General features: G+C 49.6%; 1 protein-coding gene across 1 annotated transcript in view; it reads right to left on the reverse strand.

Annotated features, from left to right (window-relative positions):
• LINGO1 (leucine rich repeat and Ig domain containing 1) overlaps positions 1-13736 on the reverse strand; it is a 169656-nt gene that overhangs the window by 109564 nt on the left and 46356 nt on the right. The window contains exon 3 of the mRNA XM_055793509.1: positions 1785-1827. The gene's annotated coding sequence lies outside the window, so the exon portion shown is untranslated. The remainder of the gene's footprint in view (positions 1-1784; positions 1828-13736) is intronic.

The raw sequence follows: 13736 nt of genomic DNA on the forward strand, positions 1-13736 counted from the left end.
CTGCCAGCTTCTGACGGCACATGTCCTCCATGGGAATCGCTGCCCAAGCAACTGCACATGCACGGTGGACACAATAGCCAAGGCAGCGGGAACTCCCAGAACAGACAGGACCGGAGAGGGTGACACCCAGCAGCTCATGTCTCCCACCAGCCCACCCCTCCTGGCTGGGCAGGAAGGATCTCAGGGGTGAGCGCCACCAGGGAAGGGATCTGAGCTGCTCCCAGCTGAGGCTGCCATTGTCATGAGCAAAGCATCAACAGATCAGGAGTCCCTGCACAGTTTTGGAATAAGGAATAGTTTCGGGGGTGAGCCGATGCCATGCCAGATGCCCTCTGGTGAGATGGATGCACAGGAAGAGGACATCAGGCCAGTCCCTCAGGCACCAGGATTTACAACCACCCATGCCACCAGCATCAGCTAGGGAGGGGACAAGGTAGGTGACGCGCAGCTGGTGCAGCAACTTGCATCCCAACACTCCCATGCAGACAACACCGCAGGGAGTCACCAAACATTACAGCTGGGAAACCATGGGGATGGACTGGACCAAGGAAAACCATACATGGTCAGCAACGGCAAGAAGCCACCATCATTCCAGGCATTTGCATTGCCCCTTGCCAGTGTCCCCATCCCGGAGCAGCTCTGTCCCAGAGCAAGGTCATGCCAGCAGCACCCAAAACCCTGAGACCACCATAACACCTCTCCCTTCCATGGTTTTGGCCCCATCTAGTGAACTATTTTCTGCTAAAGAAAAGAAAAACCCCTGAAGTTCAACAGGTCCACACAACCTAGGACAATGGCAACAAATCCTTGGGCACACGGCCAGTGTCAGCACCTTCGGTGGGACTCAATTATCAACCCAACAGGTAGCATCAAACAGAGAAGCTGCTTTTTTGATAAATACATATTTTTTTAGAGAAAACATGTCAAGAGGGCAAAGATGAAGACAACGGAACATGAGGTAGCCCTGCTGCGTGCAAGACAGCCCGGCTAATTTATCCCAGCACAGAAGCAGGACCCTTTCTGCTGGGTTAAGTGTATAGTCAGGAAACCCATGGGGGCTTTGGAAGTGCGAAAACGTCAAACACAGAGTGGCATAGGGACCTGAGCCTGAGAAAGGGGAAATTTTATGCTTCTACCCACTGGGTCCCCCAAGAGAAAGCAAGCAGGGTGGCCGGTGGCAGAGCAGGTGGCCTGAGAGGAGCCTGTGGCTGGAAAGGTTACAGGTGACGAAACCAGCTAGCAGCCAGCACCACAACCTCTGACTTTCACATTTCCTCCAGGTCCTAAATGCTCCTCTAAGCCCCTGCGAAGCTCCCCAGGGAGGTTTTGCCTCTCCTCCCACCCATCACCCCACCTTCTTATCCTTCCAAAGGTCCCCCGAGTCCCACCCCACAGCTGTTGCAGCAGTGGTGGCAGAGCCCTCCCGGCTGTTATTGCAATCATCACACCAATTACTCAATTGAAGTTTTCAGTTCCTATCCGTCAAAGTTTACCCAGGAAGAATCAAAGATGCCCACGCAGTTTCACTTTGCGGATTACAGAAAGGCAGCGATAAACGCATCTCAGCCAACTTTCACGTGGCGGGGAAATAATTGCGCCAGCACGCAGCCCCCCGTTCGTGCTGGGGTGAAGCACGCAGGAGCTGGCTCCTTGGCAGAGGCACGCTCAGGCTCTCACACCTGTCTGGGGGGCAGCGACGGTGCCCAGCCCTGCTGCTGCTCCAGCACCACGCGATGCGTAACACCGACACACTCGCAGCAAGGAGGAAACGCTATTGCACTTACCAGAGCTGAAATCTTGCAAGGACCTGCTGGCGAGGCAAGAGACCTGGAAAAGAGAAAGAGATGGCTTCGGTGGGTTGGCTGGTGACAGCAGTGGGCATTTTAAGAGGGTGACTGGGGAGTGTTGGCATTGCCCCGGTCCCACATGGGTGGGATGGGGCATGTTGCCCCACAGCAGTGCTGAGCCCAGCCCCGCGGGGCACAAAACTGCTCCACAAACTCCAGCCACCCCAAGTCACAGACTTACCATGACAGTCTTGGATGAGATGTGTACACATCCTACTTAATTAGCACCAGTTAATGTCCTGGACATCACCAGAGGTGCTCAGATATGGACCCTGCTGGCTGCTCTCTCAGCCACAGCATCCAGGTGCACACATGCTGCCTCTGGAGCTGGCCAGGGCGTCCCAGCACCCAGCAGGCTCCCACAAAGCAGCCTAACGGTGCCAAAGCCCTAAAAGCAAGAAAATGAACCTTCCCTGCCTGCGTCCCTGCAGCCAGTGCATTCAGACAGGGCTGCGGCACTGCGGGCAGGAGAGCGGTCACCTCTGCCTGCGTTCTATCAGGACCGTCTGAATCCATCAGGGCTGCCTAAATTCACCTAGTCTCCCCCACCAGCCTCTCTGGGCACTCATCCGGCGCTGGCAGGGCTGCCAGCTGCCGCACACCGTGGGAATTTGCCAAGGGATCAAGAAACGGATCACCACTCCCATCCCAGTATGAGCACATGGCTGCCCCATCACCGCTCCCCTCTCCTGGTGCCTCACCAGGTCCTGCAGCACGCCATGCAAATCTATGCTAAGGAGTCACAACAACGCACCTGGGAAACCATAAATATCTGTGAAAAATCTCCCCATAAATCCAAGGGAAGGGGAATTTATGATGCTTTCTTTGGAGATTTCTCCAGGTGTTCTCTATTAAGCCATTGTGCTTGTTTGCATAAGTATTCCTCAGACAATAAAGTCTTCCCCGCCATCAGTTATCAGCTCTGCAAACAGGAGCAGTGCCAGGCATGGGGCGTGCAAACACCCAGCTGTAAAGATGAGGGACCAGCTCCTCACCTTGTATAGAAATAAAGGATATTAATCGCTCAGTGGAACTTACTTAGCACTAGTAGCTCGATGTGCTGAAGCCTTAGGCTGTAAGCTGATGCCAAGGGCGGAGAAGCTTAACAGCTTGGTGACCCAGATGGGACCCCAGACCACCACCAGGACCCCACGCCACCCCCATCAGATCCTCTCATCTCCAGCAGGTGAGTTCACCAGGGGTCTTCGGAGCAGGAGGCATCAAAGGGTGAGTGTTAAAATGCCCTGAGCAGATTTAGTGAAAATACTGTAGTGGGTTTGAGTCCCTCTTGGTACTGGGGTGGATTCAAGTCCTGCCCAGAGGAGGGTGCACACAGGAAAGGGGTGAGCTCCTCTTAGTAGCTGAAAACAATGGGAAACACACCTGGCATAGAGAAGGGGGCACCTGTACCCCAGGTACTGGAAAATAGAGAAGGGGACGTCTTTAGCTGAGGTATTGGAAAACTGGAAAAAGATTGATAGCACAGTTGGTCCGTCAAAAATGTGCACAGTTACATCGTGTCAGGAAGATTGGCCGTTCACAGCCAAGGAGGGTAAATGAACAGGCTGGTGGCCGCTGCAGGGGACTTCTGACCAGCAGAACTCACCTTTTTGCAACACCATCTAAAGAACAGATTCCCAGAACAGGTGAATTACTGGTACGTTTAGGACAACCGGGCATGGGAAAGGAATCACCCAAGCTGCTGTTAGAAGGAGGAAGAGATTTTACCAAAGGTGACACTTGTGGTAGCGGATGCTGGTACCCCAGATGACAGGCCAATGGTGTCTGTCCTGCCTTACATGCCTAACGCTCCTTCTCTGCTGCCTATTTCTGCTTGCCTGGCTGCCAGACTCTAGCCTATGGTCTCCAACACCTTACCCAATCCTGCTGCTCCACAGCGAGGAGGAACAGGCAGAGCAAACCCTCCTCCCGCTGTATCGCACGTATTTACTAACAACCCTGGAACCCCAGAGACCGAGCCTCACGAGGCAGGAAAATGCCGAGGCTGAGGGAAGATGCTGAAAGATGTGCCCGGTTATTTTCTAACATACACACAGTATAATCCGAGTTGGGGCGAGACTCAGGTACTTTTGAGAGAATTGTTTCGGCTGAATAAGCGAGATAAAATAATTAACAAAGATGCAGAGTTAGCGCAACAGGCCAGGGGAAACCGAAACCCTTGGCCAACAAATGACCCAAACTGGGACTATCATAATGCAGGGGATGGAGCCACTCACCAAACAGGACCTCTGCAACTTAATGGAGGCAATTAAGGTATGTGGTGAGCTAGGAGTAAATTGGACTAAAGTGCAAGTGTGTAGAGAGAGGCTAGACAAACACCCCAGTGACTTCTGGGGACAGCTCTGACCAACCCTGTTAAAATATGGGGGAATGACCCCCCAAAGCTTCCATGATGTGCTCACAATCACTGTCTTTGCAGATCAAGTGGCCCCTGACATATGGAAATATGTTAAAGAATGTATGCCAGCTTGGCAAGGGGAGACTGCAAAAAAATTTAAGTGTGACAATATTCGTATGTGATGGGCGAGAGGGGAAACAAAAGGCTGAGCAAGTGAAGAAGAGAAAGAAAGCAAAAGAACAAGAGGCTAACTCAGTGGCTGCAGCCCTAACAGGGAATTTGCAGATGAGAGACAGGAGTCGAGGAAGAGGAAGGCCAGGCATGGCGTTGGCCCAAGACCAGGGAATAGAGAGGGGAGAAGGAGCGGAAATGAAGAAAGGAAATGCTGGTATTGTGGGAATCTGGGACACGCACAACAAGAATGTCCCCTCTGTCTGGGGAAGGGGGGGGGGTGGGGGGGAGTGACGATGGAAGAAAATTATCAATGCAAAGGAGCACCCCGTGAAAATAACGACTCGCAATGACAGGAGGAAGGAGACCTGGTAGATCCTGAGGGACTGGAAGGGTTAGAAGTCCTTAGTATGTGGGAAACACAGTTAGATCAAAAAGGACATACAGGCAAAGTGGAAGGCTGGGAAGTTGAATTTTTGGTAGATACAGGAACAACATTATCCCTTTTGAATTTTACTCCCAAAGGATCTAGGATCACAGACGAAATTTTAATATGTGGAGTCATGGGGCACGGAGAAAGGAATTTGAGTAAATCCCTGTTAGTAACAATAGGCAACAAGAGTATATGGGGGAGATTTGTACTAGCAGAGGATTCTCCAGCATGCTTGCTAGGGAGAGATCTCTCGCAGGCCTTAGACGTGGAATTACGCTTGCCACCTGAGGGAACAGACCTGATAATCATGGGAATGAGTGTATACTCAGAAAGCCCAAAGAATGAATCTAAAATCCCAAAGGCACTAGAATCCATATCAACAAAGCCACGGAGTAAAGCCAGCACTGAGGCAGGATTTTCAATGTCAGCTCAACCCATGAACATAAAAACAAAGGGAGGAACTCCACCTGCTGTGAAACACCATCCTACTCCCCAAGAGGCTAAAAAAACTAATCAAAAGCAAACAGACCAGCATTTAGCCCAAGGAATTTTAGAAGTATGTGTGTGTCTATATAATACTCCTATACTTGTAAAAAAGAATAGATCGGATGAAGATGGGAACCCAGGATATTGTTTTGTACAAGATTTGCGGACAATTAACCAGCACACCGTGGCTCCTTATCTGGTGGTGCCCGAGCCCTCACCCATACCTTTACAAATGCCACATTGGGCAAAATATTTTACTGTGATTGATCAAACCGCTGTCTTCCTTCGTATCCCACCAGGCGAGGACAGCCACCTTCTGTTTGCCTTCACATGGAAAGTGCAACAATTAACTCGGACACATCTTCCACAAGGATTCACAGTGTCTCCTAGAATTTTTTCGTGAATACTGTGAAATTATTTAAGGGATATAGAATCACCAGGTGGATCAGCTCTTGTGCAGTATGTAGATGATTTGCTAATAGCAAGTAAAGACAAAACCGCCTGTGTATTAGTCACTGTGCAGCTGGGTACTGCCTTAGCAGAGAAAGGTCACTGCACAGCTCCATCCAAACTTCAGCTGTGTCAGAAAGAAGTTAAATATTTAGGTTTTATCTTAAGGGAAGGACAGCGAATAATAAACCCAGAAAGAGCAGAAGCTATAGTCACGCTTCCACGACTGCTCACAAAGAAACAGTTAAGAGGGTTCCTCGGAGCTGTGTGATTTTGCTGGCCATGGATTCCCGGGTTAAGGGAATTAACGAAACTTCTGACAGAGGCAACAAGAAATAGAGAAGTAGAGGCTATTACATGGGGCCCGGAGAGGGAGCAAGCTTTTAAAGCAATAAAAGGAGCCTTAGCATCTGCTGCTGCTCTTGGGCTCCCAGATTATACAAAGCCCTTCAGTTTGTACATGCACAAACAAAAAGGAAAAGCCAGTGGAGTGGTAACGCAGAGATTAGGACCCCACCGGAGAGGCCAGTCGTGCACTGCTGAGGAGCGCCAGCTCACATCAATTCAGTGACAGCAGCAGCTACAGTATTAGTGAAAAGTTGCCCCCTCATTCTGGGACACCCCATAACAGTTTGTGCCCCACATGAGGTGGAAATACTGTCAAAACAGTATGTAACCCAAGCAGCAGTGCCACAGCAGGCACCTAGGTATGAGCTGGTCCTTTTAATGGTGGATAATACGGTTTTGGAGTTGCAATACTGGGAATCCAGCAACCCTCACCCCTTTGCCGGCTGATGGAGAACATCATCAGCACGAAGAGCTGATGCACACCTCAAGCAAACCAAGAACAGATTTAACTGATGTTCCTTTGCAGTACCCAGATCTAACTCTGATTGTAGGTGGCTCATCTTACTGCCCACGTGGACAACGATGGACCAGGTACAGTGCAGTCACACAAGGGCCAGTGATAGAAGCTGAACCACTTCCAGCAAAGATGATCATGTAAGGGACTGACACATACAGCATGTCTGGGAAAAAGGAAACCCGTCAGATGGACCTCGGTATGCTTTTGGGGTATGCCATACAACGGGAATGCTATGGGAGGAACAAGGATTTTTCATATCATCAGGGAAAATAGCGCTGAATGGAGAAGAAATACTCAGGTTGCTGGAATCGGTCCAGCTACCCAAAGAAATTGCTGTAATACGTTGTCCAGATCATACCAAGGACACCACAGGAATTAGTGAAGGAAATGTCTCGACTGACACAGCGGCAAAGGCTGCGGCTCAACAGCCTCTGAGGGAACGCACGGTTACAATGCCAGTGGGGAACTGGAGCGAACAGCCAAATCTAATGGGTACCAAAACCACGCATGAAAAGCACTGTTCATCAGAAGAAAAGAAACAATGAGAGAAGTGGGAAGAAGAACAAAATGATGATGGAAGACAGACGGTTGGAGGAAAACCAATGTTACCAAAAAATATGTAATTATGGTGACAAGGTGGTTTCACAATAAAGCTCGTGGAGGAGCAGCGGCAGCAGCCAACCAAGGGCAAAGAGTACGGGCAGTGCCAGGGGTTTATGCAGCTGCAAAAAGCATCACCGACAGCTGCCCAGCTTGTCAGAGGTTCTCAAGCATCAGGCCGAGTTCAGAGTTAGGAGGGCGACTGCGGGACTACTCTCCTTTTCAAAGACGGCACATAGATTACAGGGATATGCCATCTGCCAGCAGGTATGAGCACTCCTAGTGATAGTAAATCGGTTATCAGGCGGGGTAGAAGCCTTCCCACCAGGAAAGGCTGACACAGCAGGAGCAGTAAAGGCCTTACTGAGGGATGTCATACCCAGACATGGAGCTCCAGAGTCAATCGAGTCAGACAGGGGTGCTCATTTCACAGCAAACATAATCGACCAACTGTATAAATCATTAGGAATAGACAGAAACCTGCATACTCCCTATCACCCACGGTCTTCGGAAGAAACAGAGAGAATGAACAGAAAGTTAAAAGGGAAAATATCAAAAATATGTATACACGCTGCTTTAAAATGGCCAGAAGCACTGAACTTAGCTCTACGGGATGTATGGAATGCTCTGTGACGATCCACAGGACTAGAACCAGCAGAAATTCTCTTTCAGAGCCATTTAACTATACCAGAAATGTATATCCCAGAAAAGACCAGCCTACTGGACAGAGATGAACAGATGACCCAACATGTCACACACATATGCAGAAAGGGTTTGAAAATAACAGAAGGCATGCTCAATGGTATCAGCCCACACCTCTGGAAATACAGGTACACGATATACAACCTGGAGATGAAGTTTTAATTAAGGTGTTCTCGGGAAAATCCAAATTAGAACCTAAGTAGGAAGGTCCATATACCATTTAACAATGTTCCTTTTTTGCTGTTAAAATGACTGGATACACCATTTTCACATTAAACAGGTGGTCAGCCAACCAGCTGACAAATAACTGACTCCTGAAAAACTCTCCCATCAATGAAGAATGAAGTGGGACATCTCACTACTCTTGGTATTATTGACTGGTGACCGCTACAGCATGGCTAAGTATAAAAATGATGGATGATGCAAATTAGTGGAAAGTAAACAAAACCAAAAGGAAGATCATTTTCCTAGATTATAGCAGAACACGGTTCCCAATTCCTAAAACACCCAATAGGAAGACTCTTGATTTCTGTTGTGAATCAGATAAGGTTTATAATTTAGCCTTAACAGAGGTAAACAGTAGGGACAGGTCTCATTGCCTCAATAATACCAGTTGTTGGTTAACGCTTAACACCGGTTGTTGCGTGACAATGGATTCTAGGTTAAGAATTAATAGGATACAGGTTAATGTGTGCTGTGAAAGTGTTGACCCTGTACCAACCACAGTTTCTTTGCCCACCATGATAAGTCCTACCTCAACTCCACGAATAAGAGAAGAGGTATTCTCCCAAATATCTGGAATTGGACCATGCGCAATCCAACATGCAGGACAACAACAAGTGGAATTTAATCCCTCATGGTCCCTTAAGCGAGTAGAACTACTGATGCAAATGAAGATCAAACCAACCTGTTCACCACTCTGGCCAGCACAGTTACACGGGTGAACCCTTACCCCTTCCAAGCAAACAAGGGATGCAACTGGACCATAGGGACAGGACTGGGAGTCCTAATAGTATAGATGCTGAAGTACTCATAAACAGACTAAGCACAACAACAAGTGATTTAAACAAATGAGAACACCCATTGCAATCCTCTCTATTAGCATTGGGAACTAATCAATGGCTCTTATCTGATATATTGCCTCAGTGGGAGAAAATCCATAAAAGAGACCACCAGCTGATTGTAAAGGCATTTGGAACAGTCCAGGGCAATCTTTCACCAGCTCTTAGCTGTATCCAAGCCTAACAGTGGATGCAGTCTACAGCAGGAGCAACTATAAGGGAAGGTGTAGAAGGCACCTTACCCACAGAGGCTGGAAAAGTAATTTGGAACAATGCAACCGAATTTGAAAGAGAATTGCAAGCCTGATGGTATTTGGTCAATTTTACTTATGATCCCATTAACACTAAGGTCACAGCCTTTTTCTCCACAGGATATGATACTGGTGTACACCATACACCCAGGGGCTGAGCTAAGATTAAATCACCATGGAACCGTTCTCTTTCCATTAGAACACAGGATACGGGCACAACAAAGCGGAACCAAACGGCAAGCTGTTGATGTTGACGCATGTATCATATAGGAACAACAAGGATTCATTTGCAAAAGAAACACCATTAAAGCCCAAGGCATACATCTTGACACCAAGCAAAGTGTTTGTCATTTTGAAATATGTGTCAATGAAACCCCTGCAACTGACTTAAAAATACTGGAAAAGGATGTGTTTGCATAAGGACCCTTTGTGACTTTCTATTCACAGGCAATATGTAGAGCCAACTAATCCTTCAAACATTTGTAACTTTACTAGAATTATAGGGCGTGATTTTAATTATTCAGCTCCTGTTACATCCCATCAATTGTTACAGTCTAATTGTACATGAGTTAAAGATTTGTTATCTGCTTCAATTGGAATGAATCTTACGCGGGTAAGGAAACTATTACAACACAATGACTTATATCAACTATTAAAACATATATGAACTGATGGGAAAAAAACCTCTAATTACTGTCAACCATTATGTAGATGAAATATATCATGTGTTTGAAAGATTAAAAAGAGATGCAGACCAGCACTGGTGGGAAACTTTCCTTGAGTGGTCACCTGCAGCCACAGGAATTGATAACCTCATGCTCCACACAGTGGTAATCTTACCAGCTTTGACTCTCTTAAATTTGTTACTTGCAATCATTTTGCATGTAAGACCATGGAAGTTGATCACACGTTTGGAAAGGCTTCACCAGCTTTGCTTAACATACTAGCAGGAATAATTAATAAAAACAAAAGGAGGAGTTTAAAGAAATAAAGGATATTAATTGCTTAGCATAACTTACTTAGCATTAGTAGCTAGATGTGCTGAAGCCTTAGGCTGTAAGCTGTGAACTTTCACCTAGTTAAGTAAAAGGCCCCAGAGCCCATCTGAGCTAGAAGACAAGGAAGCGAGGAAAGCTGCCACACTCAGCAGCAGAACCTGCAGCCTTAGAGGTAAGAAAAGAAGCGGCACACCGAGAGGCAAGGAAGGGACCAGCGAGGAATGGGCACACCCTAGACCCTAACATTATGGCTGGTCCCTCTGCGGAGACACCCAGTTGGAACCGTTTCTAATACCATACCACCCAAATAAATCACCTCATTGGACTTAAACCTGAGACTGCTATGGAATACCCAGGGTGGAGACGCTTCTTTAAAAACATCACCACATCCTCGGGGGGATGCTTTAAGTCAGCCACTGCCAGCAACAGGCTGTGCTTGCTCAGGGCTGTTGCAGCACAACCAAGCCAGCAGGCTGCAACAAGGCCTTTACTATCGGTCAGATTCTACTATCCGTGCTGTTTCTTCATACTCTTCAGACCAGTCCCTCTGCTTCCTGCCTCTGCTGCATCCTTTTCCTTATCTCTCCTACATCCAGGGCACTCTCTCTCCTCCCTCTGCTTCTTCCAGACCTGACTTCGCTAGCTGCTCCCCTTCCATAGCCCTTAGAGCTATTTAACTACTTAGCAGGAACCAGCCACAGCTGCACCTTATCCACATCAGCCAACCCACCGCCCCTGAAGCCAGCCCCCAGCTGTATATTGTTAATTAACCCAGCTTCATTCCTCTACACAAGGCCACGGCAGGTCCCAGGGGCAGCACCAATGCCCGCAGCCCAGTCTGCACCCAGGGGACCACAGTGGCCTCTTGGAGGTGAGGACAGGTTAGACCTAGTGGTTCATGTGGTGAAGGGACATCCCACAGCTCGGTCTCTGGCAGGGACTGGTGCCCAGCATCGCCCTGCTTCTTCAGAAAACAGAAATAAATTACAAGTGAAAATCTGCCTCGGTGCTAGACCTCAGGTTTCACCCTGAGCAGCTCCTGCCAGGCTGCCCAGGTTAATTGCCAGGAGAGCATGTTGTATTTCAGCTGTGACATTTCCTTGCATGTTTAATGTATCCTTATCATGACTTTCATGTACTTCTGTGTAGATGAGTAGGAGACAGGAGAAAATGAGTAATACATTTCTTTCCAGCATGAAATTCTAAGTGTTTCCTCCGCTGAGTGCAATTACTCTGTATATGACTCCTGTAGTCTGGCTAATACTGTTAAGTATACAGCAGATTAAGGGATTTGGAGCTGCAAAGTCCATTTCATCCATCCAGGCCTTGCAAGAAAATACAAGCAGAGAAAAGGTCTTGCAGAAGCCCCCGAACCAAGCAGGGTCTGGCCTGCAGGTGACTGTCCCACCATGTCCCCTTGCTGCTGGGGACCTCTTCCCCGGCAGCTTTTGGCTCTCCACTGGGGCTAACGCAGAGGAGGGCAACCAGACCTGCCGTGGCCAAAGCACCTGTAGCCACATCCCCAGAGCTTGCCCGTCACCAGCGGCTCCCAAATCCAGCGTGCCGCCGTCTGGGATGCTCCTGGCCCTACGCCGAGCACCACTGTCACATTCCTGGAGCACCGAGCAGTCCCTGGTGTGGCGTGCTGGGGACATGGTGGCCACAGTGAAGGACTTAAGCAGTCACAGTGCCACTGCCGAGAGTGCTCTCCAGGCACCGGGAGAAGAGCTGTTATCTCCAAGCTGGAGAGTTAATAACAGCACCGGAAAATTTCTGCTTTGGCTGGGGCGATGGCCTCTCTCTGCCCCACGGAGAGGAAAGCCACAGTGCCAGCGTGCCCGCGGGGGCCAGACCGTGCTGCCAGCCCCCAGCCCCACGGCACCCCAGTTCCCCAGCAGGGACTTGCCCTGGGGGCGCAGGCTGAGCCAGCGGGGGGACACCCTGCCCTGCTGCCTAGAAGCAGGGCAGCAAAACACCATTTTGCAGCCCTCATGCCTAAGGAAGCCTCAAAAATAACCTACGTATGGAGTCAGCATCCTTCCCCAGTTCACAGTGGGCACAGCCCGAGCCCGGCCATCGCTCCTGCCCAGAGGGAAAGCCACAGTGAGCTCCCTCCAGCTCCTGCAAGCCAACGTAATATGAAGCAGAGCAGATACTGGGTTGTTCTGCAAGCATAGGTGAGTGAAGCAGAGCAAGGAGATGGCTTTAAGTAGTAAAAGCTGCCCTTTTGTTACGAGCTCAGACACAGCCTTATATATCCCCAAGCAGCAGAGAAGCCATCTCCACTTTGATCTGGGTTTGATTTAAAATGGAGCATCTCCCTCAGCATCACCAGCGGGACAGCAGCAAAGTAACCTTGTTTTCCTCTGCTTTGTCCCTTTTGCCACCCGCTGTGTGCCAGAGGACCCAGGGCCACGTGCCAGAGCTGCATACCCAGCTCCCTGTGCTCCGGGGGCTTGTGGCCATGACGTGCTGGGGCAGCCCCCAGCTCTGACTGCGCTCCCCTTGCCGTGCCCCCCCCGACACACGCGGTGCCTGCCCTGCCTTGCCCGGTCCAGCCGTGGCAGGTGGGGATGCTCGGGGTGACGCTCCCTCCCCGCGCTGGGGTGCGGATGAGCCAGCACAGAACCAGGGAAATGAGAACCTGCCAGGGCATAATGCCAATTCACCACCCATTAACTCCCTGCAAATCCTCCACTCCCCAGCCTTATCTTCCTCTGCCATGTCCCCTTGCTCCCCCTCCTCCCCCTCCTCCCAGGCTAACGGGCTTTTTGGACGTGGAGACGAGCTGGATAGGTACCTCAGCTGTGCTTGGGAGCCTGTAAATGGTGGTGCAGTGGTGTCTGCAGGGAGGTCTGATGGGAGACATCCCCAGCACCCATCGGACACCCTCTCGGCACCCATGGGTGACGGGGCTGCCCCATGCAGCAGAGCTCATTGCCAAATGCTCACTTGCTCTTGTGGATTGAATGTCAGACTCCGAACATTAACTTTTATGGTGTAATATATCCAGCATCAACCCACGTTGTCAGGAGATACCCCAAAGCTATCAACACATCTGGATGCGAATGATTGTTTAAACACCCCGCATGGTCCTGTGCGTACGGGATAGATTTACTGTCACTTCTGGTAAAATTGGGAGGGATAAAATCAAACAGCTGAGCAGCAATATCTGCTGGGCAGGGGGGGAGCAACCACCAGTGTAGCTCAAGGGCTTTGGCTAAAAAGGGAGCTCCAGAACAAACACCAGCGAAGCTCACCATGAGGCAGCTTTGCTTACAGCTCCTGCCTGAACAGCGAATTTGACCTGTGAGCCCCCCTGACCCGCGGCAACCCTCAGAGCGCCGGCTGTGTTTTGAATCAGCACTTTCTGAAATCGGCCAGATTTCAGTGGTCCTTCACTGCAGCACGGGCAGGGCAGGCAGGGCAGGCAGCTCCTGTGCCCACGGGTGGGCAGTCGAGCCACCCCAGGAGGTTCTGTGAAATTCCTCAGATGAACACTGGATGAAAGCC

The sequence above is a fragment of the Falco peregrinus genome, chromosome 1 (assembly GCF_023634155.1).
Source record: "Falco peregrinus isolate bFalPer1 chromosome 1, bFalPer1.pri, whole genome shotgun sequence".
Classification (NCBI taxonomy): domain Eukaryota; kingdom Metazoa; phylum Chordata; class Aves; order Falconiformes; family Falconidae; genus Falco; species Falco peregrinus.